Source organism: Martes martes, assembly GCF_963455335.1.
Source record: "Martes martes genome assembly, chromosome: 1".
NCBI classification, from domain to species: domain Eukaryota; kingdom Metazoa; phylum Chordata; class Mammalia; order Carnivora; family Mustelidae; genus Martes; species Martes martes.
This window is the reverse complement of record NC_137888.1, coordinates 1,355,750-1,379,352: the sequence shown is the minus strand read 5'-3', so window position 1 is coordinate 1,379,352 and position 23,603 is coordinate 1,355,750. Positions and strand designations below refer to the sequence as shown.

At 59.5% G+C, this 23,603-nt stretch overlaps 1 long non-coding RNA gene across 1 annotated transcript; it reads right to left on the bottom strand.

Annotated features, from left to right (window-relative positions):
• Nucleotides 1-2,162: 2,162 nt before the first annotated feature.
• On the bottom strand, nucleotides 2,163-8,746 carry LOC308340922. The gene is made up of 3 exons (XR_013966643.1): nucleotides 8,623-8,746; nucleotides 7,121-8,328; nucleotides 2,163-6,372 (listed from the first exon to the last, which is right to left on the bottom strand). It is a non-coding gene; the product is annotated as an uncharacterized lncRNA (long non-coding RNA).
• Between the last annotated feature and the right edge of the window lie 14,857 nt (nucleotides 8,747-23,603).

Genomic DNA, 23,603 nt, shown 5'->3' with positions numbered 1-23,603 from the left:
TTCTAAAGGCAACAACATGCCAAGGCAGGCAGCTGGCCCAGGTGCCCCTCCCTGCCCCCCAGCCAGCCTTCACTGGCCCAGTGCAGGTTGGCTTTAGCAAGACCAGGGTATGACTCTTACCCAAATAAGAAGAAATAGAAAATCTCCATAGTCCTATGTCTGGTAAAAAGAAAAAAAATGAATCTATAGTTGAAAACTGTCTTACAAAGCAAGCTCCAGACTTAGAAGGCTTCTGAATTCAACAAAATGTAGGGAAGACTTAACACCAGTCTCATATTATACTCATATTATACTCATATTATACTCTTCCAGAGACGAGCAAGGAAGGGGAACACCTTACGAAGTTCAATATAACCCTGACACTAAAGCCGGAAAAGGACACTGTAAGAAAGGAAAGTTGTAGGCCACCTCTCTCATAAACACAGATAGCGAGGCCCCTGACAATGTCTTGGTGAACCAAATCTAGTTCTACACAAAAAGGATATGGGGACCTAGTTAGGCTAATTTGGGAAATGCAAGGTTGGTTTAACACTTGAACTTCAACCAACTTGCTGGTGTAGGCAGGTAGGTAGGCTCTAACAGGATACCTGGAGGCCAGCCACGAGGAGTCATGGCCAGCTGGGGGGAAGGTCAGGTGAGATACCCGTAGGGGCAGCCCTCCTTAAGAACCTGGATCAAACCAGGGAGGCCTACGATGGTGGATGCCATGACAGGAGACCCCTGACCAAATAAGGAAGAAAGGGCCCAATCCTTGCTCCCAAGCAGTCACCACCCTAAGTAATGAATATTCCTCCCTCTAGTGAACAACGGTCCATACAGGACAGAAACCCAACCCCAGGGCATGCAGCTCTCTCTCTCTCTCTGGAGCTCGCTCACTCTCACATCTCAAGAAATAAGCATTTCCATTTGTGTCACTTGTCTGCTCTGTTGTGTGTCTATCCTTCAATTCCTTCTCCTCATGAGACCAAGAACCTTTGGTGACATCCTTCGGATGGGCAGGGTTGAGGCCCCAGGGCCTGGGTGTCCCCAGTTCACCAGGCGACAAACTCAATTCATTATATTAATAGAACAAAACAGAAAAATCATGCTATCCCCTCATCAGGCACAAAAGGACACATTTGATAAAACTCAACATGCATCCATGAAAAGAAACTCTTAGCAAAACAGAGATAGAAGGGAACGTTCTTCATCTGATAGATGCGTCTATATAAAAAATGTCCCACGGGACGCCCGGCGGGCTCAGGCGGTTGAGCGTCTGCCTTGGGCTCAGATCGTGATCTCAGAGTCCTGGGATCGAGCCTCACATTGGGCTCCCTGCTCAGCGCGGGCTACTTTTCCCTCTGACTCTGCCCCTCCCACCCACTTGTGCTCTCTTTCTCTCAAATAAGTAAAACAAAATCTTTTAAAAAATGTCCCTGCAACAAATATCACAAGAAATGTGGAATTCTTTCCCTCCGAGGCCAGGAGTGAGATAAGAACACCCACTGCTGACACTTCCAGACAGCACCAGCCGGCGAAGCAAGCCGAGGGAAGAGCGATGAAGGGTAAATGGTTGAAAGGAACAAATAAAAAGTTGATATTCAAAGACAAATGACCGTGTGTATAGAAAATCCAATAGAACCTATGAAAAGTATTAGAGTTATTGGGTATATCTAGAAAGATTTCTGGATAAAAGGTCAATATACAAAACCCAGAAACCAGTGATAATAAAATAAAAGTAGAGAACATTTTATTTTAGTTTTTAAAAAATTTAATTTATTTATTTGGGGGGATGGGGAGGGAGAAGGGTAGAGAGAGGGGGAGAAGCAGACTCCCCATGGAGCAGGGAGCCCGATGCGGGGCTCGATCCCAGGACCCTGAGATCATGACCTGAGCCGAAGGCAGACGTTTATCCGACTGAGCCCCCAGGTGCCCCCTACAATAGAGAACATTTAAAAATATCATTGGAAGCATCAAGTCCTTGGGAACAAACCTAATGAAATGTGTATGGACTATCTACAGAAAATACTGTAAGGTGATCGAGAGCGGAAGGACACTTAACTAAACACGGGGAGTGTGAACGGGAACCCCCAATGCTGTAAGAATGCTCATTCTTACTAAACTGATCTGTAGCTTCAGTGCAATTCTCGTCAATATTCCAGCAGGAGGCTGGGGGAAACGGATGGGCCAATTCGAAAAGTTACACGGGGTCGTAAAATACCACGTACAGCCTGCAGGTTCTGAAGAAGGACAAAACGAGAGCAGCCGCACCAGTAACAAGGAAAGGCACAGCACTCAACAAAACAGCGAGTCCGGTGTGGAAGTAAAAGTAGCTCCTGCAAACCACAGGGAAAGGGGCCACGTCTTTTCAATAAACAGCCCTGGGCCAAGCGATGATGGCAGCAAGTGGATCTGGATCCCTACCTCACGCCATACAGGCACTGCGGTTCCAGACGGACTGTTGCTCTAAATCTGAAAATCGGGTGATGGGAGCGTAGCCTCATGACGATGGGCTGGTCCGGGTTTTCTAAACAGGCCACAGAAAGCACTCAGCGTACGGAAATGTCACTACGTTGGATCACAGTGATTGAGAACTGTTCATGAAAGACACCATGGGGACTGTGGAAGGCCAGCAGCTGAGCAGGAGAAGATCCCTGCACACACCCTACTGGAGAGTCTGTGTTCACAACACACAAAGAACTTCTACAGACAGATAGGAAAAACCTGAGACGCTCCTTCATGGGAAAGGACACACGTGGGCAACAATGTGGATACATCAGTCATTGGTGACAACTTCGGGCAGCTGCCATCCTACCAGAATGGCTCCAATGAAGACGATGTCAGCACCCAGTGACGGTAAGCACGAGGAGCCACTGGAATGCTCCCAGACCATTGGGGGACCCAACGTGGGTCCAAATTTGGAAAACTGGCTCCCGTGGGACATATGTGTGCCCTTGACCTGGTTTACACTGACGTGTGTACCCTGAAAGACGGGCTGGACAGCAGTCACTAGAGCGTTGATCACTCAGCAAAAAATAGGGAACAACCGAGTCCTTGTCAGCGCTGAATGAGTCGGTATACTGTGGACCGTTAATACTCTGGACACACTCTAGTGCAACAAAAACACATTATAATTGGTGCAGCTTGGACAGAGCATGGTGGGTCTCACTGTGCAAACGCAGCCAGACCAAGAGTGTTGCGCTGCAGGGTTCCATGCCCGCGGAGTAAACACTCACGTGACTGGTCCACGGTGCGGGGGTCAGGGCAGAGGTCTCCCCCCGCAGCCTGGGAGGTGGCAGAGGTTGGGAAGGGGGCTCTGGGTGGTGGGCACGTTCTACTCTTTGCCCCAGGTGGACGGTGTCTCATGTGTCCACTGTGGGTTCACGCATCGAGCTGCACTCTCCTGGTGGGGGTGCTCCTCTGTGCGTGTATTACGCCTCGACAGAGATGTTTAGCAACATGCATCTGAGGGCCCTCCTCAGAGCTGCTGCATCCTTGAGGGACTTGGGACAGCCGGCCCGAGCCCTGAGAATTGGAGCTGAAAACCCCAGCTGGACCATAGGGAGGTCGAAGCCCTCCCCTCCCCACCAGAAGGCTGTAAAGAACCACACAGGCCATCTACCGTGTCATTAACCAGACTCTGATTAGGTGTGTTTCCAGCCTCCAGCCCTCTCTGGAAGGTTGCCTGGGCGCGCTGGGAGGAGGGACCCAGGGACCCCCCACGCTCCACTCCCTCCTCACTCCCCGGCCCGGCTTCGGTTCCTAACTGCCTTTCAGTGTGTCCGGAAAGATGCTAGCTAACATCATAATTAAGAGATAACTCAGCAAAAATGAAAATAGGAAAGAAAGCTCCTTTTACTGGTTCTAGTTCATCATTTTAGAGTGGTGCAAAACCAGCTGCCGTACTGGTTTTGAGTCTGATTTATAAAAAAAATCTACCACCACTCGAAAGAAGTTGGTGAAGCTAATTTTGTTCGGTTTTACATTTTTTAATATTCAACTTATCCCACAAAGAATTTGAGGTGTTTGCCAGTATGAAATCCTAATAGCGATGGTCCTTTATTGTTGACAAAGTAGTCGACCTCGTGTAAACCTCTGAATCGTGTGTGGTGCTATCACCTCCGTCTCACCACTGAGAACTGCTTACCTCCCTTGCTAGTGGTTCTGCACACACTGTCCCACGGGACCCTCACGGAATCCTCCCCTCTGTGGAGAATGGGCAGCGTTTGCCACGATCCTTATGTTAAAAGCACCACGGGGCCAGGTCTCTCGGGAAACCTATACGAGCCTCTTTAGGGTTTATGCTTAGGAGAGCGACTGTGGATGGTAGGGGATGCTTTGCATGAAAATTCCAAGCCGCTTTCCCAAGTGGTTTGTCTTTCTGTCCCCCCATGCACACTGCTCAGGGGTTCTTGTGCCCAGACTATCGCTTGATCAGTCTTGCTCCCTGGTGAGGGGCTTCTCCCGCTGACTCTCCTGTCTCGACCATCCTTCTTCTGTCTGCATTGAAGGGGTGCTGGACGGCTCCGTCGGTTCAGCCTCTGACTCCTGATTTCAGCTCGGGTCATGGTCTCGGGGTCTCGAGATTGAACCCTGCCTAAGATTCTCTTTCTCCCTCTCCCATCCCCCGCCCCCTCTCAAAAAACATCATTAAATTTTTCACTGAAAATATACCTGATATAGGAGCGCCTGGGTGGCTCAGTGGGTTAAGCCTCTGCCTTCGACTCAGGTCATGATCTCAGGGTCCTGGGATCGAGCCCCGCATCGGGCTCTCTGCTCAGTGGGGAGCCTGCTTCCCCCACCCCCCGCCTGCCTCTGGGCTTACTTGTGGTCTCTCTCTCTCTGTCAAATAAATAAATAAAATCTTTAAAAAAATAAGAAAATATACCTGATATGCAAAAAAATACAACAAAATATACTTACTATGTACCTTGATTTACCAAAGGGCTATGTGTAAAGTCCACGTAAGTTATAAAGCATCGTGCATGCCCCCCCGTACTTCACCAGCATCCCAGACTGAGACCGTTTCCAGTAACCTTCATCTACATGCTCTTCCCAGAAGCTGTTCCCGGTGGCCTTCCTGCTGGAGGCGGTCGGCTCCTGAAACTTTGTGCTCATCACTCTCTTGCTGGCAAATATGTCATGTGTACATACGTGTGGATGTGTGTGCATGCATGCACACGCAATAACATACATGTACACACAGTACGATAGGTACACACACGAACGCTGTGTGTGTGCCTGCCAACCCCTCTCGGGCTCGGCTCTCCTCGTCTTCAGGCTCTCTTTTCAGCAAGCATCTTGCCTGTAGGATTCACCAGAGTTGGGTGTTGCTGGAGTTGACTCGTCCACCAGCTGTCGCCATGCCATCCCGGGACGTGTGCACACTGGATGGATTCAGCCTGATGGATTTTGTCTTTCCTAGGACATGGACGGTGGGCTATTGTGGGTGTGGCCATGACGCACCTCCGGTGGCCCGTCTCTGAGCAGGTGCAGGGATTTTTCCTGGGTGCGTACTCAGGGGTTCGATCGCTGGCTCCCAGGGGGCACAAGCGTTCATTCTGAGGAGAAGGGTGTGCTCCACAGTGGTTGTGAACGCCGGTGACCCGCAGCCTCTCCAGCACTTGCTGTCATCAGTCTTTCAGACTTTAGGTGAGGGGGGAGGAACCGAGCATTACTGCAAGCAGGAGCCCCATTTCCCTGCTCCGGATGAAGCCGGGCATTGCACCAGGTGCTGACTGCCCATACAGCCTTCCTCTCCTGTTCATGGCTTTTGCCCATTTTTATTAAGTCGTTCGCGTTCTTCTGTTGGGTCAGCAGGTCTGCATGCATCCTGGATGCAGATCCTCTCTGCTTATACAGGGCAGGTGTCCTCTCCCTCCAGGGGCCGTGGTCTCACTTCACCTCTTTCACTGAGCATTCTTAGCGTCAACAGAGTCAGATTTACCCATCTTACGGTTTACGACCGGCAGCTTTCGAACCTTAAGACAGTCTTCCTTCCCCATGGTCATAAGGATATTTCCCTCTGTTTGAAAAGTTTAGGGGTCTTCTTTTTTTTTTTTTTTCCTCCTTAATTCCTCTGGAGCTGAGCTTCGGGCAGGGTGCGGGCATGTGCCCAGCTGTAGTTTCCCTGACGTGCACAGACAGATGACCCGGCATCACATAGCCCTGTCTCCCGTCTCCCCCGACTGACCTGCGGCAGCTCTTCTCTCACGGTGGAGGTGGGGTGGGCCTGCTCCGACTCTGTCCTCCTTCATTGCTCACTTTGTCCCTCCTTGGGCCAGGCACGAGCCGCGTGATGGACAGTAACTCGTCAGGTCTCTGCAGTTGCTGGAGCAAATCGCCGACCTTTGCTTCCTTCTGGCCATTCTGGCGCCTCTGCCCTCCTGCGATCTAGGTTAGAATCAGTCAGTTGCATGAATATCCCTGTCGGAATATTTATAGAATCCCATCGACTCTACAGGTAATTGGTGGGAGAGGTGACATCTTTACGACCCTGGGGTTCTCTTATCTATTACAATAGTGTGTCTCTACGTTCGCTCGCTCTTTCAATAACTTTGTGGAGATGTTTTTTCTCCTTAAAGATCACACACTCGTCCATTAGGTCTGTTTTTAACTCATACTTTCACACGCAATCGTAAGTGGGATCGTTTCCCTAATTGTTGCTCATGCACAGAAATGGCTAAGTGTGCGTGTATGTTGGCTTTGTACTCAGGAATCTTGCTAGATTTTATTAAATCAAATAATTTAGCTGCAGATGATGTTTTGTTTTCCACATGTGTCATCACCCCTACCCCCACTGCTGCGTGGTGCTCTGTCCTCGGGGCTCTCACCATGAACAGCACTGGAGAGGGCCATTGTCCCTGGTTTGTTTCTGATTTTAGCAGCCTGCGTCTCACATTTCCTGTGTGTTTCATGCTCGTTTCAGGAGCTTATGGGCAGTTATCAGGTTAGAGAAATGCCCTGTTATTCCCAATTTCTGAGTTTGTGTTTCTAAACATGGGGGGTGCTGGGTGTTATTAAAAGCCTCCCCTGTGGGTGATTTGCAGAATAGATTTTAAGTGTTAAGCCAATGTCGTCGTGTTCCTGGGTAAGCCCAGCTGGGTCATAATGGGTCATAATGTCCTCGTTCCCATCTCACCTGTTCCTGGACTCCGGCTTGCTGGGTGCTTGTTCCGGGTCCGCGGGTACTGACTTAGTTTGTGGACGGGGTGGGTGCATCACCTCTTTGGGGCCGTTCTTAGGTTCCAGAGTCTAAGAGACGTCTGCCTCCTCATAGGAGACGGGGAGTGTCCTCTCTCTCTGCCCCCAGCACCCCACTGAAGTTTTCAAAGTCAGCACGAGTTCCGTGTCTTTCTCATTTTCTCTGGACTCAGCTTTCCTTCCGGAGGCGCTCCCTGTGGGGCTCCTGGCGCTGTCTTCTGTGTCCACCACTTGGACTCTGAGAGGCCTCGCAAACTCTGCACAGAAGGCCGTGGGGGCTTCTTCCCTGCTCTGCCTCGTCTCGGTGCCTGGTGCCACCCTCCACCAGCACGCGCTGGCCAGGTCCTTCCTGCTCCGTGCCCCACCACCCAAGCCACCCCCAAGTCTCACCGAGTCTGCTTCTAGAAACATCTGAACTTGGCACCTGCACTGCTCCCGTCTGACAGAGAAGACTGCCCGACCTCCCAGCTGGGTGGGCAGTCGCCTCGGGACACACGGACCCTCATGAGCCACCACAGCCACGCCCGTGACACCCTGGTTTGGGACTGCGTTTCTTTCCCTCCCCAAGACAGTCTGTGTACTCGGACGGGGCCGGTCCGACTCCCCGTGTCAGGGTAGAGCCGGTCCACCCGGCTCTGTAAGTGGCCCGCGGGGGAATACTTCAGGCTTTGTGGGCCGTGTACATCTCTGTCCCACGTTCTTCCGTCCCCCCAATCTGCTATAAAGGTGCCATTCATGCCGAGCAGGTAGACGGTGCAGAAACAGACCACGGGCGTCGATGGCCCCCACCAGTCTCCCTGCCCCAGGGCTCACCCCACAGGCACCTCCCATCTTGACGGCGGCTGAGGGAGGAGGTGGAGAGGCCCAGCGCCCGGGATGCTGCCCCGACTGCCCCCTGATCACCGTGCTGAGAAGTCCTGCCTTCGTCGACCTCCAGCCAGATGGAAATGCTGTCCCCCCGCCTCGGGGCACCCTCACCACCTGTCACCACCCGCTCACTCATCCGTGAGGCTCCGCTCAAAGCGTCCCGAAGCCTGGGCTGCGTCTTGGGAGCCGGGCGGGCTGCAGCTCCCAGGACCCCTGCGGCTCTCCACCATCGGGGGGTCTTCACCACGTGGCCCGTGCAGTGGGGGCGACATCCTCCTGCTGTGGGTGAAGAACACGCTCAGAGAGGCCGGGCGCCCGGCTCACGCGGGGGGGAGCGGAGTCTGGACCCTGTTCTGGACCCTGTTCCCCTGGCCCGTCTCCCCTCTGTGCTGCCCGCCGCCCTTGCCGTGTCTCACCACCCCGCTCCCGGCTCTGAGGTCTGCCGGCTGCGTGACTCGCACCGCGGCCCGCTCCCCCGGGCACGGCGAGGGGTGAAGGCTGGCCCAGCCGCTGCGGGCTTCCACACGGCAGGCACAGGCACAGACTCGGGGTCGTCTCCCTGCCAGCACCCACCTCCCGGTGAAGTCACGCTGAGTCACACCTCCACCTCTGGGCCTGGCGCTGGGGTGTGGGAGCAGCGCTCCGTCCGCTGCGCAAACAAGTCCTCTCTGGGTCGGTCCCATGACGGGGCTGGGTCTGCTGGCAGCGGGGGGGGGGGGGGGGCAGAGAAGGAGGTGGTCGTGAGCTGGGCAGACTCTACGCACGGTGCCCCCTCCCATGAGGAGCTGATTGGAGGCTTCACCCAGTCTGCTTTCTGTCATTCCGGTGTCATGCTTTTTATAAATATGGGACACACACAAAAATATTTCATCTCAAATAAATGTATCGCAGCATACTGGTTATCTCTCATTAGCAGCTTTATCTTCCTGACTTTTTTAGAAACCAAGAAATCAATAGCCTACTTTTAGACAACAATCTAAAAGTCCCCGGGGGTGTCCTCTCCCAAGCACACGGGGCAGAATTAAATAAAACAAGGAAACACATCTTTTCTCAGATACATTTTTGGTCACGGGGACCACCGTGGAACAGACTTTAAAAGAACACGAGCAAGGTTGTCCTTGAATGATCGAGACCCACGCTCCAGGCTCATGGGTCCCGAGGTCATGAGCCTGCGTCCATGGTGACCATGACCAGAGCGTAGTCTCCACAGGACACATCGGGAATGGGATCACCACGGGGAGGCAGTGCTGGGACCACATGGTCATGGTGTGTGAGCAGAAGGTGTGGTGGGCCCAAGGCCTAGAAATGAGGGGCAGAAAGCCAGGCCAGCCCAGCGGGGCCGCCCAGAGCCACCAGCTGCCCCCTGTGCACAGGTCATGTGCTTCTGCCCTCTGGCTGCCGCTCTACTGGGGACCTGGGCACAGGAGTGGTTTCTCTGCCTGCTGGCCGGGAATGTTTCCTTCCACTGACAGTCTTTCCGGACGCCCCGATCGTGAACGGAGGCAAGCAGCCCCGTGTGGTCGGGCTGGGCACCTCCTTTCCCCGCCCAGCGTTCTCCAGGTCACTTGCCGTCTCCGGAGCCTGCGGGAGGCCAGTGTCTCAGGGTCACAAATCCTACAGCTCTGCCTGGAGGCGCCTGCCCAGCGTGATTTCTAATTCTGCTCATGGGATCCAGCTACGAGGCCACGTCAGCGAGAGGGAAAGCGCGGCCAAGGTGGTCTTCGGTTTCCACAGACCGCGCGCCCCGCGGCTGACAGGGCCAGGCACTCCCATAAAACCCTCTACCTGGGTTCCCTGGGCGAGCATTTGAGCATCGGGTTTTTTTCCAGGACACCAAAGTGATATTTTCACAGTTTGCATGAGTGAAGAACAGACCGAGTGCCCGGGAGGCAGGGCGGGCCACATGGGATTGCTGCCAGGTTGTCCAGCGGCCAGAACTTCTGGGGAGACCCAGGGGTCGTCCCCAGCGCCCCGGTGTCCGGCGCCGACGGTAAGCGAGGGACCGGAGGGCTTTCCTCCGCGGCCTGTGGGACCCTCATCGTGGCCCTGGACCTCACAGGTGCTGCGTGGGTGTGGCAACGTCCCGCGTCTTGGCTCTGGTGGCTGGAAACCGCTTTCCCCACGTCACATAAAGAGGCATGTTCTGCGTGCCATCGTCCCAAGTCAGGGTGGGATGCCCCAAGCCCGGCTTTGCCAGCGATCCCTGGCTCCTTGCTGGGTCTGTGTCCAAGCAGTGTGAGCGGGAAGGTCCCGGTCCGGCTGCACCAAACGAAGGCTCGCTTGAGGAAGACAGACGCAGAGAAGTGTGCTCCAGTGAGTCACACGTCCCTTCACGTGCTCTGCACGGCCCCCCTGACACCCACTCAGCGGCTGGCCCTGTGACTTTGGCCAATGGGACTTTAGGCTGGAAACGCCCCATGCACTGAGCTCTGCCTTTCCTCTAGCTGCGGATGGAGTCACACACGATGAGAAGCAGCCTTGGCCAGCCCGCTGAGCGCAGGTGACACGCAGCCTGGTCCCCCCCCATCCCTGCCGGTGGCCCATCGGCGTGGGTCTGGCCCACGTCCCATGAAGCAGACTTGAGCTATGGGAGCTGGTGGCCACAGGATCGTGCGTGAGCAGTTAAGCCGCCAGGTTTTGGGGCCTCTCTCACAGAAACAGGTTTCAAGTCCTCATGCGTGTATTTGCCTATTAAGGTGGAGTCCCCGGAGGGCATTCCGGGCGTCCGGGTTTTTCCTGGGTTGTCCACAAGTGCTCCTCTGGGCACTGCGCCTGGCCCTTAGCCCTCAGGCTGGGGGACGGGCTGGCCCCACCAGAGGCGGCTCCCTTCCAGGACAGCGGCTGGAAGCAGGTCCCTGGCCCGTGCGGTCGGTGCAGGCCGCTGCGGGGGTCCTGCCGACCGGGCTCCGGCCTGGGCTTCTCCCCCGCCCTGGGCCTATTTTGCAGGGCAGGAGGCCGGCGGACGTCCCGGCGGAGGTCCCGAGCTAAGGCGGCCCCGAGCGCGGCTCGGTGGCCCGGGTGCAGCCTGGGCGGCGGCCTGCTCGGCGGGGTCGGGAGCCCGGGCCCCCGCCGTCCGCACCGCCCGCTCCGCTCTCAGCACCTGCTCCGGGGCCGTGGCCTTTCCCGACGAGGCTTCGGCTTGCGTCCTGCTCGGAACCGACCCGCGGCCGGTGGCGTCTCCGCGCGTGTCCCCGCCGTGCGCGCCGTGGGGCGCCGCGCAGGGCGGAGGGCGGGAGCCGCGGGTCGCAGCGTCCTCCGAGCCCGCCCCGCCCGGCCCCCCGCAGGCCCGCCCGGCCCCCCGCAGGCCCGCCCGGCTGCCGACCTCCGCGGGAGCGCCCGGGGGACGCGCGGGGACGGCTCCGCGCCGGGGCGCCCGCGACCCCACCTGCTCCGAGCACGCGCACCGCGCCGCCGGGCCCCGCCGAGGCGCGCGCCCCCGCAGCCCGGACCGCGGTGGGGGGCGGGGGGGGCTCGCCGGCGTGCGGGCGCGCGCACGCCCTGCGTCGCGGCGCCCCCTCCCCCCGGCGTGCGCGCGGCCGGCGGCGGGGGCGGCGGGGAGGCGGAGCCGGCGCGGAGGGCCGAGGGCGGAGGGCGGAGGCTGGGGCGGAGGCTGAGGCGGCGGCGGCGGCGGCGGAGGCGGCGGGGTCGGGCCGCGCTCGGGGCCGCGCTCGGGGCCGCGCCAGGCCACGGCCAGCGCGCCGCAGCCCCGGCGGCCGAGGGGAGCCCCGGCGGCCTCGCGGTCCGAGCCCGGGCGCGCCGTGCGGAGCGGAGCGGAGCGGCCCGCGGCTGAGGTGAGGCGAGGCGAGGCGAGGGGAGGCGAGGGCGGGGGCTCGGACCCCGGGGCCCGGCACCGCCGCGGGGGCCGCGTTTATGTAAGCGCCGCGGGGCAGGTGGGGAGGCCGGGCGGGCGTGCGCCGCGAGCGGGACCCCGGCGCTGCTCGGCCCCGGGGCGGGGGTCCGGAGGGGCTGCCCCGCGGAGGTGTCCCGGGGGCTGCCGGCCGCGTGGGGCCGCCCGGGGAGGGGAGGCTGCGCCCGGGACGGCCCCGCGTCTCCTCCCCGGGGCGCCGCGTCTGCGCGGGATGCTCTGCGCCGCGGGTGAGGGAGGCTGCGCCCCGCGAGGGAGCTGCGCCGGGTGGGGGGGGGGGTGGACTGCGCCCCGGGAAGGAGCTGCGCCGGGGGGGGGACTGCGCCCCGGGAAGGAGCTGCGCCGGGGTGGGGGGTGGACTGCGCCCCGGGAAGGAGCTGCGCCGGGGTGGGGGGGTGGACTGCGCCCCGGGAAGGAGCTGCGCCGGGGGGGGTCTGCGCCCCGGGAAGGAGCTGCGCCGGGGTGGGGGGTGGACTGCGCCCCGGGGGGAGCTGCGCCCCGGGATGGAGCTGCGCTGGGGAGGGGGGTGGTGGACTGCGCCCCGGGAAGGAGCTGCGCCGGGGGGGGTCTGCGCCCCGGGAAGGAGCTGCGCCGGGGGGGGTCTGCGCCCCGGGAAGGAGCTGCGCCGGGGTGGGGGGTGGACTGCGCCCCGGGGGGAGCTGCGCCCCGGGATGGAGCTGCGCTGGGGAGGGGGGTGGTGGACTGCGCCCCGGGAAGGAGCTGCGCCGGGGGGGGGGGTGGACTGCGCCCCGGGAAGGAGCTGCGCCGGGGGGGGGGTTGGGCTGCGCCCCGGGAAGGAGCTGCGCCGGGGGGGGGGTTGGGCTGCGCCCCGGGATGGAGCTGCGCCGGGGGTGGGGGCGGTGGACTGCGCCCCGCGATGAAGCTGCGCCAGGGGGAGGGTGGACTGCGCCCCGCGATGAAGCTGCGCCGTGGAGGGGTGGTGCACGGTGCCCCGAGATGAAGCTGCGCTTGGTGGGGGGCACTGCGCCCCGGGATGAAGATGTGCCCGTTGTGGAGGATGCGGCGCTTTGGCCTGAAGCTGCACTGGTGTGTGTTTTGGGGGGAGGTAGACTGCGCTTGGAATGAAGGGGAGACTGCACTTCTGGGAGGAGAGGCTGCGCTGCCGGGAGAGTAGGCTCCGTCCCGGGACGAAAGGGAGACTGCGCCCCTGGGACGGGAAGCTGCGCCCCTGGGACATGAGGCTGCGCCCCAGTGGAGGGGACACTATGCCCGGGATGAGGCTGAGCCCCGGGATAAAGGGGACGCTGCTCCCCGGAATGGAGATGAGCCCTAGGGAATGGGAGACTGCGCCAGGACAGACCCTTTTCCTCCCCAGGAGGGCCGCGTCTGCTCCGCCGCTCTCCGCCCCAGGGAGGGATGGCTGGCTGCGCCCCGGACGCCCTGGCGTCCCCTTCTGGAGGGCACCGCGTCCGCGCGGGAGGCGCTGCGCTGCGGGGAGGGAAGAGTGCGCCCTTGGGATGAGGCCGCGCCCCCGAGAAGGGGAGGCTGCGCCCCCCAGGATCAGGCTGCACCCCGGACCGCCCCGCGTCCCTTCCCGAGGGCTCCGTGTCCGCGTGGGATGCTCTGCGCTTCTGGCGGCCTGGGGCGGGGATGTTCCGGCGGCGGGTGGCGGGCGGCGGGCGACTGGAGCCATCCCGAACAATCTGGGGCGATTGGGGGCCCGAGGTGAATTCTGACGCGTTCACATCTGCAGTAGGAAAATTACCGGCTTGTGGATGGGTCGGAGGGAAGGTGTCACATTGAGCTGCGGACGCTCCGAGTGTCGGAGTCCGGATTTACAGACCCGAGAAACGTGCTCCGGCCCCGGGATTTGTCAGAGTCCCGACCCTGGCGTGTGTTTCGCAGTTAATATTTTTAGGCACCAGGTTTTGCTGGTTACTTCTGATAAGGACATTTTGTTTCCTTACCGACCAGCCGTAATGCTTAGCGTTCCACTCTGCAAGTACAAGGAAAAGCAGCCTGATGACCGAACTTGCTTCCTTACTCCCAGTGCCCTAGTTGAGATGATAACTCCATCAGTGAGCTTTGGGAATAGGAATATCGATTTAATCCTTTGTTTCCTCTTAAATTTACCTATTTTTATTCCCTTGGAAGGCGCCATCCTAGCTGCATTTTCTAAAACAGTGGGTTGTCTTAACAGCGGTTCCTGGGAAATGTCTTTTAACGACCATCTTTTCTTTGGGGCAGAGACTACCCTCTGCCTGCCCAGGGTTTCCTAGAGGAACAAGGGAGGAGGCAGGCTGGTACCGCTTCGATAGGAGAGGAGAATTAGCTGTCCTTGCTCTCACGGCCCTTCCGGTGGGCAGGTCTGCTCCCAGAGCACAGCCAGCACTCGGGCTGGACGGGACCTGCTGAGCTGGGTGTGGAGACCCTGCGGGAGGGGGAGGCGGGGGACTGGCTTTGAGAGGAGCGCCTCTGTCTGTGACTCACGCCGTGTTCCATGGCCAAGACTTCGCGAGACCGAACAGACTCAGCTACATCTCCAACAAAATTGGAAGCTCTAGCTGGAAGGGACAAAAGGAGGCCTTTCTGCAGGGGGCAGTGGTGAAGAGAACATCGGTCCAGCTCGGAAACCGATGACACACGTGTCTCGACGCGCGGCGTGCTCATAAAGTCAGCGCGGAGAGGCGAGGGGAGGAGGCTTAGCTGATACCCTCGTCGTCCGCACACAACTGCTCGGCTCCTAGGCAAATGCTCCCCTTTGTGAGCTGACACGTTGTGAAAGCGTTTCAGCTGCTTCTAGATTTTTGGACAGTTCTTTAAACTCGCCTTTCCCCGGGAGTGCGTGAAGCAGACTGAATTCGGTTGACAGATACTTCCACGGCGGGCTGTGTGCTGGGCCCTCCCTGTTCCAGGGCTGGGGGTTAGTGCTGAACGAGAGAGAGTTCAAGAAAGTTCAGATGCCGGCCGTTCCAGTAATCGCTCCGTAGCATTTCATTAGAAAAAGTAGATATGTGACTTTAGTTATAAAACTTGAAGATGTACAGCGTTGACGTTCTTATGGACGGACATAAACGTGTAACAGTGCATTCAGAAGGTACAAGGAGTTAAGGCTCGTTCCACTCCGTTCCCTCTCCCCTGACATTGACTGTGTATCTCCAAGCAGTGGTCAAAGTACAGGCAGGTTGTACTGTGTTTTAATGCAGTTTTTAATATTTGCTGCAGCCTGCGAATACTTTTTATACGTGGGTGCCAGCGAAACCGACTGGGTTTTACTAGTCCCCACAATCCCGTAGTCCTAAAGTTTAGTTCAGAATGGAGTTTTATTCCCTGGGATGCTGTGATACGCTGCGTAAAGACTTAGGGACGAGGACTGCTATTTAAATAGGAGGTGGCTGGAAAGTGTACTTTGGAGATTAATAGGTGAAATTATATACTTACCAGCCTTGAAAAAATTTAAGAAAAATTGTCAATCTTAGTGTGAAACTGAAAAGCTTAGAGAGTTCCAATTTTATTTAAGAACTTGATGGTTTTTTCTGTTAATTTTCTAAAATGTGAATTTCTAAATTTATAATTTAGTGTGATGGAAACGGTGGTGTTAAAAAACAACCCAGTGAAAATATATTCATAATGTGTGGTAGAAAAGGTAAATAGTGAGAATTTCATTTAAAAATTGTATGTTAGGGGTGCCTGACCAGCTCAGTCAGTGGAGCTGTGACTCTTGATTTCAGGGTCACGAGTTTGAGCTCATGTTCGGTGTAGAGCTTACTTAAAACAAAATTAAAATACACAGACCTGTACCCCTAAAACAAATAATATGTTATATGTGAACCAAAAAATTAATTAAAAAAATAAAAATAGACTAAAAATTGTATGTTGAAGCAATTAAAACGTCTTTGTTGCTTGAGTGACTTTCCGTGTTTTATTTGGGGTGCGGCCAGGGAAGATGCAGAGGCCGAAAGAGGTCTTCCCACGGCCTTCCTGCGGCGCTCGCGGGCCGTGGGGCCCAGACTGGTGCTGTGCAACTGTGCCCGATGCCTGCTGCCTGCTGCTGTCCTCCACGCATGTGCGCGAGGTGCCCTGGGACTGCACCGAGAGAGCGGACTTTGGTTTTCCGTCCGGCATCTTTGTGACGGATTGAAATGAACTGGGGTGGGGAGGCCGCGGTGGCCTGGAGGGACCTGGAATTTTCACGGGAAGTGTGGGCGGCTTGTTTGTCCCAGCGGGTCGCCAGCACCCGTTACTGCTCCAGGAGCTGGAGACGGGGGCGTGAGCCAGTAAGGGCAGTTCCTGCCCTCGTGGGGTTCGCACTAGGGGGGAGGAGAGGACGGTAAGCGCCAGCTGAAGTCTTACTGTGCCAGGAAGCGCAAATACAATAACATCGAGGGTGGGGGGGCCGGGAGGTGGCCCGGAGGACGACGGAGGACGGACGAGGGAGCTGGGTGCCGCCAGGCAGGCAGGGTGGACTCTGCGGGAGCTCCCTTGTCCTGGGTGTGGAAGCTCCGAGAGGCCAGCGAGAGGGAGGGAGGCCGAGGGCTGCGGCTGCTGTGAGGAATTTGGATTGGAATTGCTGTGTGGTGGGAAGCCCTCCGAGGGCAGCCCTCCCGCCCTCCCTAGGTGCCCTGGGGAGTCTTGGATGAGGGACCGTCGTGATGGAGCCTTCGGAGAATCGCCGGCTGTTTCGCAGCTCGTGTGTGTCAGGGACTCGGGATGAGCCGGGCTTCTGGATCCCCTTCCATCTACGGACTTAAATCCCGGGAGAGTCCGAAAGGTGGGCCGTGTCCCGTGTCTTCCCATGTTCCCGCGAGGGCACATGTAAGGGGCGGACCAGGACCGCCCGGAGCCCCGGGAACACAGGGCCTCTTCCCGCCACCGCGGCTGCAGGCAGGGGGGCTCCAAAGGGGCACGTGCCAAGATCCCCGTGGGCCAGAGGGTGACGTGAGAAACGGCCCGCTGTCCGTGGGCTCTGTACTGTCGGCAGGGGACATGCTGCCGGTCACACTGGGGTGTGTGGTGCCTCCAGACCACTTCTGCCTCACTTCCACTCACTTGGTGCTCCTGGACACGGAAGCGTAGACTTTTAAAATCATACCCTTGTGCCTTCAAAAAACAAAAAAGAAAAGATAAAAGAAAACACAAGTGGAATGAAATACAGTAATTACAAAATTTCTTTCTGTTAAAAATCTGATCCTTCCCGGGCAGCCTTTGAGCATCGATGTGCTCCGAGCTGCCCCTCTGTCGTTGCCTGTGCCCGCTGTCCTTACGACCTCACCCCTGCCGTCTGGGGGTCCTCCAAGCCCCTGACGCCCGCTCGGACCGACGGGGGCTCTCTTGATCTTCTCGGCGGCTGTTAAGGACAGGTTTCTGGTCTTTGTCGACCGACCTGTCTCCTGTCACTGTGAGACACCACCCGTGCCGGGCACCTCCGACTCCAGAGCGTTCCTAGGTGGGGAGATGCGCGTCTGGGAGCTGGCGAGCTGGCGCGTGTGGTGGGCGGGCCCGTCAGGATCGGAGCATCGCAGACCGGTCCCTGGGTTGCAGGCCCGAGCGGTTGGCCGGCGCTGGTGAGGAGATGGGGGACTGGAGAAGAGTGAGCGTGTGCGGGGAGAGCAGGCGCTGGGGGCGGGCCGTGGGGGCCGCCGAGCCTGGCCAAGGCCGTTCCTCAGCAGGCACGCCCACCGGCTGGGCCTTGAGCACGCTGCCGTGGGGGTCTCTGCGTCGCTGCGTCTCCGATGCGTGATCTCGAGCCAGCTGTCGGGTCTTTCTCCGCTTGGGTTTTCTGATCCATACGTTAGGCAGAGCAGTGGCAACCTTTGTCCTCGGGTCGCTGGGTCGGTACGCTGCGCCAACGTAGAGCCTAAAACAGTGCCTCCGACAGTGCTAACGAGGTTTGCTTTTCTTGTTACTTCTGTGATTAGTCATCTGCGTGGAGATGTTTGGACACAAGCGGAAATTCAAGGCTGGGCTCAAGACGCGGTTGGGGCCAAGTATGTAAATTTGGGAGCCGTTTCGCCTTTGCGGGTATAGACAGGGCGGAGCCTGGGGGCTTCTGGTCAGGGGTCCTCGGGAGGAGGAGGGTCTGGCCACACCTGCTGTAAAGGGGTCTGTTGAAGGCAGAAGCCGGCAGGGCCTGGGGGCCTGGGAGCCAGGGCTGAGGCAGTGGGCCTTGCGGTGGTCAAGGGCACCGTGCAGGATTCTCGGGGGGAATCTGGTTAAAAGCGGGCAGAGTGTGGGTCCATAGCCGGAGGGGTCCTGGACTCCAGGGAGTCACGTGATTTCGTTCTTCAGGTGGGGACGATGATGGTGTGTTTATGGGTTCACGGGAGTGACCCAGTGGGGGGGGGCAGCTTTGTATGACGTCGGGGAAGGGTGCGGGTTTCTCGGGGGGAGTCTGGTTAAAAGCGGGCAGAGGGTCACTGCAGCAGCCGCGTCCTTGAGAAGGTGGAGGGAGGCTGGGGCAGCAGGACCTCCGCGCACGGGGACCTGGACTTGCTTCGTGCTGCCTCCGGAGGACGTGCTGCCCTTTCGAAAGGCGGGCAGACGACAGAACAGACTCTTGTCTCCGTCTCAGGAACTCGGGGCGCGTGCTCTCGAACGTAGGCCCCAGTTTCTTATTAGCCCCTGGCGTCAAGCATGCCTGGGGCCTCCTTATGGAAAGACACACGTGGGAACGGCATTTTACTTTATCAGAATCGTTCCCTGCCTTGGCTCGGAAAGTGTCATGAGCTTCACGAGACGCCGGCGCCTTTTCTCACCGGGCTGGGTCCTGTTTTTGAGAACGAGCGCGGTGTGCCTCCTGCCTTTCGCTGCGCTTGTCTCTAGCCATCTAGAAGGGTGGGAGCTTTGCATCTGCACGGCTCCCCCCTCCCGGGGGAGGACAGGGTCGCTTCGGCCCAGTGAAGCTGGTTGTCCCCGGGGCAGCAGCCCTCTGCCGGCTCGGGCGAAGGGCCTCTTCCTTGCGTGCGGGTCTGTGCTGTCCGCGGTGGGCTGGCGCGTTCGCAGGAGTTCCCGCCACGGGCTCGGGGGTGAGGAAGCCTTCACCGGCTCCCTGCGTGTGCCCGCGCTCTGTGCCACGGGAAGACTGTTCACACCGCTCTGGGCACTCTTTCCCACAGTGACAGGTTCTGTGTGAGTCATCATGGAAGGACGCGCTCTCAAGGAGAAGGCCTCTGCCTCCTCGGGCCAACATTCCAGCGGGGAGGCTAAGCCAGGCACTAGGGCAGACGCTCTGCGTGAAGCTGCTTTGTCCTGGGCTGGGGGCTTGGCGGGGGGGCGGGGGGGACTAAGGAGACAAGGGCTGAGGGAGATGGCATCAGAGGGCGGGTGCTGGGCATGTCAGGCCTCTCTCCAGAGGGGCGCCACACTGATGCCCAGCAGAGACGAGCTCTTCCTACCCGGAGCGGGGACAAGGATATTCCCAGTGGAAGGGACAGCCTACAGGAACCCTGTTTGTTGGAGCCGCTGGGGGGGGGCACAGCCTTTGTCCGGTCACTGATGGGGGTGCTTGGAGGTGAGCTGTGCATGCGGAGTTTGAGGCTGGCGGTGCCGAGTGCCGGGCTGCGTGGGGAGGGGGTCTGGGGGTGAGGAGCAGGGGACGTTAGGAAGGGCTCTTAGCACTCTCTGAGACCTGAGATGAAGGTCCTTCAGTTACGGGCATCACTTTACATCCGATTCTGTTTGAATCTGGGAGTCACTGATCCTTGGGTGTGTCACGTGCGGAACGTGAACGTACGTGTGCATGATCCGGAACGTGGACGCCGCGTTGTTCGTAAGGTGCGGGGCAGCAGGGGCGCCTGGGTAGCTGGGTGGGCCAGGTGTTTGACTCTTGGTTTCAGCTCGAGGCATGGCCCCAGGGTCGTCCCGGCCCCAGGGTTCTCATGGTGTCGTGGGATCGAGCCCCGCCTCGGGCTCTGTGCTCAGTGGGGGTCTGCTAACGAGAGCCTCTCCCTCTGCCGCCCCTCCCCAAACCAACTTCGTGTGGCAGAACCGGCAGAACTGAGAGTGCTTGTACTGGGCTCAGTTATCCCTCCCAAGCGTATCACCCCGTTTCCCAGCTGGGGACCAGAGGTGAGAGGTCGGGCACGGTCTGGCAGAGCGGGTGACCTTCAGCCCGCATTCAGGAAGCTGTCACGCTGTGTCGGGCGTGGTGGAGCCAGGGAAGCCGGCCACTGCCCACGTGGCTCAGAGGGGGTCTCCCTGACGTGGGGCCGTAGTCCCCCTCAGACTGCTGCCTCTGTAGCCTCCTGCCCTGGGTCTCCTTCTGCCTGTTCCTGACCGGCCTGACCAGAGCCCTAAGTGGGGAGGACGGATCCGTCACTCTCCTGCCCAGAGCCCTGCCACCCCCCACCTCAGAGTCCTCCCAGGGGCCTGGTCTCCCTTACCCCCCCCCCCGCCCCCTCCAGCCCTGGGCCTCGCCCCCAGCCACCTCCTGGGCTTTCCCCTACCCCCCACCCTCACCTCCTCAGTCAGCCAGGGTGTGTCCTGCTGTCTCTTCGGTTTATCTTCCTGCCCGTACCCCCTCCCTCCCACCAGGCTGCCGTCCGACTGAGCAAGCGTTAGTCTCGGGGAGTCAGGGTTCTTGCTTGTCTCTGCCCTCGGGGCTCAGAACAGCTCGGCAGAGAGTGGGCACTTACCTGTGTCTGGAGCGAAGGACCAGGGTTTTCTTACTCTGCAGGTAGTAAGTGGGCAGAGCGCAGGGAGGCTCCGTGGTCTCCCTCCCCGCCGCACCCCTCCCCTGCTCCTGCCGTACGCGGTGAATCAGGCATCTATTTATGCCCCGTATGTCTGTGTTATCTCCAGATTTTTGTGCTTTTCTTTGTAGAGTGAAACATTTACAAAACATTCGAAGTTGTTCTGAAACCCTGAAGTACAATATCGTAGTTTAGTCTGTTGAGCACAGGGAGTCCTGTCAGTCCCGCTGCCGGGGCCGTTTGAACCCCTTAGGGCGACGCACAGCTGGGACGCGTTCTCTTAGGTCGTAACAGCCGGAGAAGTACGGGTTCCCGCTGCCCTGGGACACAAGTGAGAAAGCGAGTAATTCTGGGAGGTTTTGGAAAACACACCGATTCAAGGTGGGGGCTTCATGGGTCGAAAACCTGGAGAGAAGGTGGCTGCCGGGTGCCCCGTGGAGGACGCAGAGGAGGAGGCAAGAGGGCGTGCTGGGACTTAGGACGCTGCCTCCGAACTCGGGCTTCCCTTCAGCATCCTGCCGCACGGTCCTCAGGTGCGGAACAGGGCTGGTCCGGGGGCGGTTTCCAAGCTTTGCTCCATTTCCAGAAGACGGCCGCATGCGGAGTGAAATGGTAAATTCTCAGGGTCTCCAGGGCCTTGCACGTGGCACAGAGGGTCCTGCCACCTCCCTCTGGGCCGGGCAGCCTGCAAAAGGAGGTGGGGCGCGGGAAGGGAGATGGGGGTCCGTCAGGGGTCCTGGCTCCAGGGGACTCCAGACGGCCCCTCTCGCTAACTCCTCAGTCTTGGGGGCCGAGTCGGTGTTGGTGGTCCGGGACCGAGCGAGGACTGTGTCTCCGGTGGGAGAGTCTGCCGCTTGGCAGAGCTGGCCGCGGGTAAGGAGTGAGCCAGCCGCCTCCGGCAGCTCCGCAGAGTCCGGCTGTGGGGCGCTGAGCTCGGCGGGTGCGCCGGAGGCCGCGGCTCTGTGCGGGCAGCGCGCGTGGACCCTGCTTCCCTTCTGCTTTTGGCCGTTGGCAGGATGCCCCGGTTCTCGGCCTCTTCCAGCACTAAGCACGTGGGGTGAGTTGGTTTTCTCGAGAAGAGGAATTCGCTCGAGGACGTGAGGTGGCTTCCCGCCACCTGACGAGGCTGAGTCGGTCATGGCACTGGGTTCCCCGCTGCCCACACGCCGTCCTAACCCCGCGCGGGGGCTCCTCTGTCTCCTTGTCTTCTCTTTCGGGGTTCTGCTGGGCACCCCCTTTCACGGGTTCCTGTCTGTGGAGGCAGGGCTCTGTGCCTGTCCCCGAGCTTGGCCGCGTGAGGCAGAAGGGGGTGTCCCCATGTAGAGAAGGGGCGTGTGGGTGCGGACGTTGGGCGGCGCTGCCCGGACTTTCGGCCTGGGGTGCGTCCCCACAGCTGCGGGTGCAGGGGCTCTGTGCTCGGGCCGCAGCCGACAGAGCGGTGGTGAGAGGGGCCGTGTCCCCGAGCCGGCGACGAGGGAGATCAGTACGTGCAAGTGCGGGCCTCGTGGTCCGGAGCGTCTTCCCCGCAGGGATCTACGCAAGCGACAGAGGGATGGCCCCAGAGCCAGTCCCGTGCGCTGGCTCTGACCGTGCGCGCCCTTGTCCCCACCGTGTTCTCGCTGGGCGGCTTCCCAGACTGCGTTGTTGTTGTTAATATGGTAGAACTTTACTGTCATTCGGAAGTGACCGAAACGTTTAAAGGCCCTCCTGTCACGGAGTTCTGGGGGGGAGGCTCGGCCTGCAGGGCAAGCTGGTTTGGGAGTTGAGCCCAGAGTCCGAACCCAGGGCGGCCTTCCCAGGACGGAGTCACGGGACCCGAGAGCCGCGATCATGTGGGTCCCAGAGTTCAGCCTAGTTTGGACCGTCCCCGAAGCGCCGTGGAAGACCGGTCCGGTCGGGTCCGGGCGGCTGTCGGACGTGCTGAGACGGGGAGCTCAGTCGTGGGGCTGTGGGCCGTGGGTCCGGCCGCGGGTGCGGTGCCCGTCACGGGGGGCGTCGGGGTTACAGTGACCTCTCCTCACTCCTGCTCTCGGGCTTTCTGTGTCACGGAGCAGAGGGCTTCCCCCACCAGCATGGGAACGAGTGACGTAGTTGGTCATTTTACTCTGAAGCTTTCTCTCCTTGAGTTTTCTTCCTCCGACGAAACTGCGAGGGGTTGGTGTTTCCATAGAAACAGCAGGTATGGACCAGCGGGGTGCGACGTGGGGATGTGGGGGGGCGGAGAGCCGACAACCGGTGTGCGGTGCCCCTTGTCCCGCCCAGCCCCCCTAAAGCCCCCCGCGCGGATCAACTCTCCGTTTGCAGGGCAGGGTAGGAGAGGGGTGCTTGATGGACGCGGGGGGGGTCTCTCTGGAAGGCCTTGCTGTCGGAGAGGGAGGTGTCTTCCGTTAGGGAACCCAGACTCTGAGGCGGGATGTCCCCCGTGGATGGAGCCCCGCCATGGGGGCGGGAGGCGGGAGAGGGCAGGGCTGTGCGCGACGGGCGAGCTCCCACCAGAGTCTCCCGATGGCTGCGGGCGGGCGCGCCGAGGGCTCGCGTGATCCGACCGCGGGCGGGCTCAGAGCCGGCAGAGCTGTCGTGAGGAAGGTGGGGTTGTGTTCGGCAGCTGCGTGAGACATGGGCTCCGCAGGAGGACAGTCCGGTGGTTTTCGCAGAGGCCTGAGCCGTGCAGCCGTTACCACACCTGCATCGCCCCCAGAATGTTCCGGTGCTCGTGGTAACCACCTGCAGGCCCGGGCGGCCACTGACCTTCCTGCGTCTACAAACTTACGTGGAATCAGGCCGTGTGGCCTCTCCGGTGTCCGCTTCCGTCGTGCCACAGGGTTTTGGGGTTCGCCCGTGTTGGGGAACGGACCCAGTTGGTCCCGTTAGTTGCCGACAAGTACCCCCACAGGGTGCGGCAGGCCTGTTCACCTGTCACTGGGGCCGGGCAGTAGGCACGTTTGTGAACGCCGTTCCGAACGCCGGCCGACCGGCTCCGTGTGCCTGTGCTCGTGCGGCCATGGGCCTTGTGGCGGCGTGTAGGGCGAGAGCGTCTC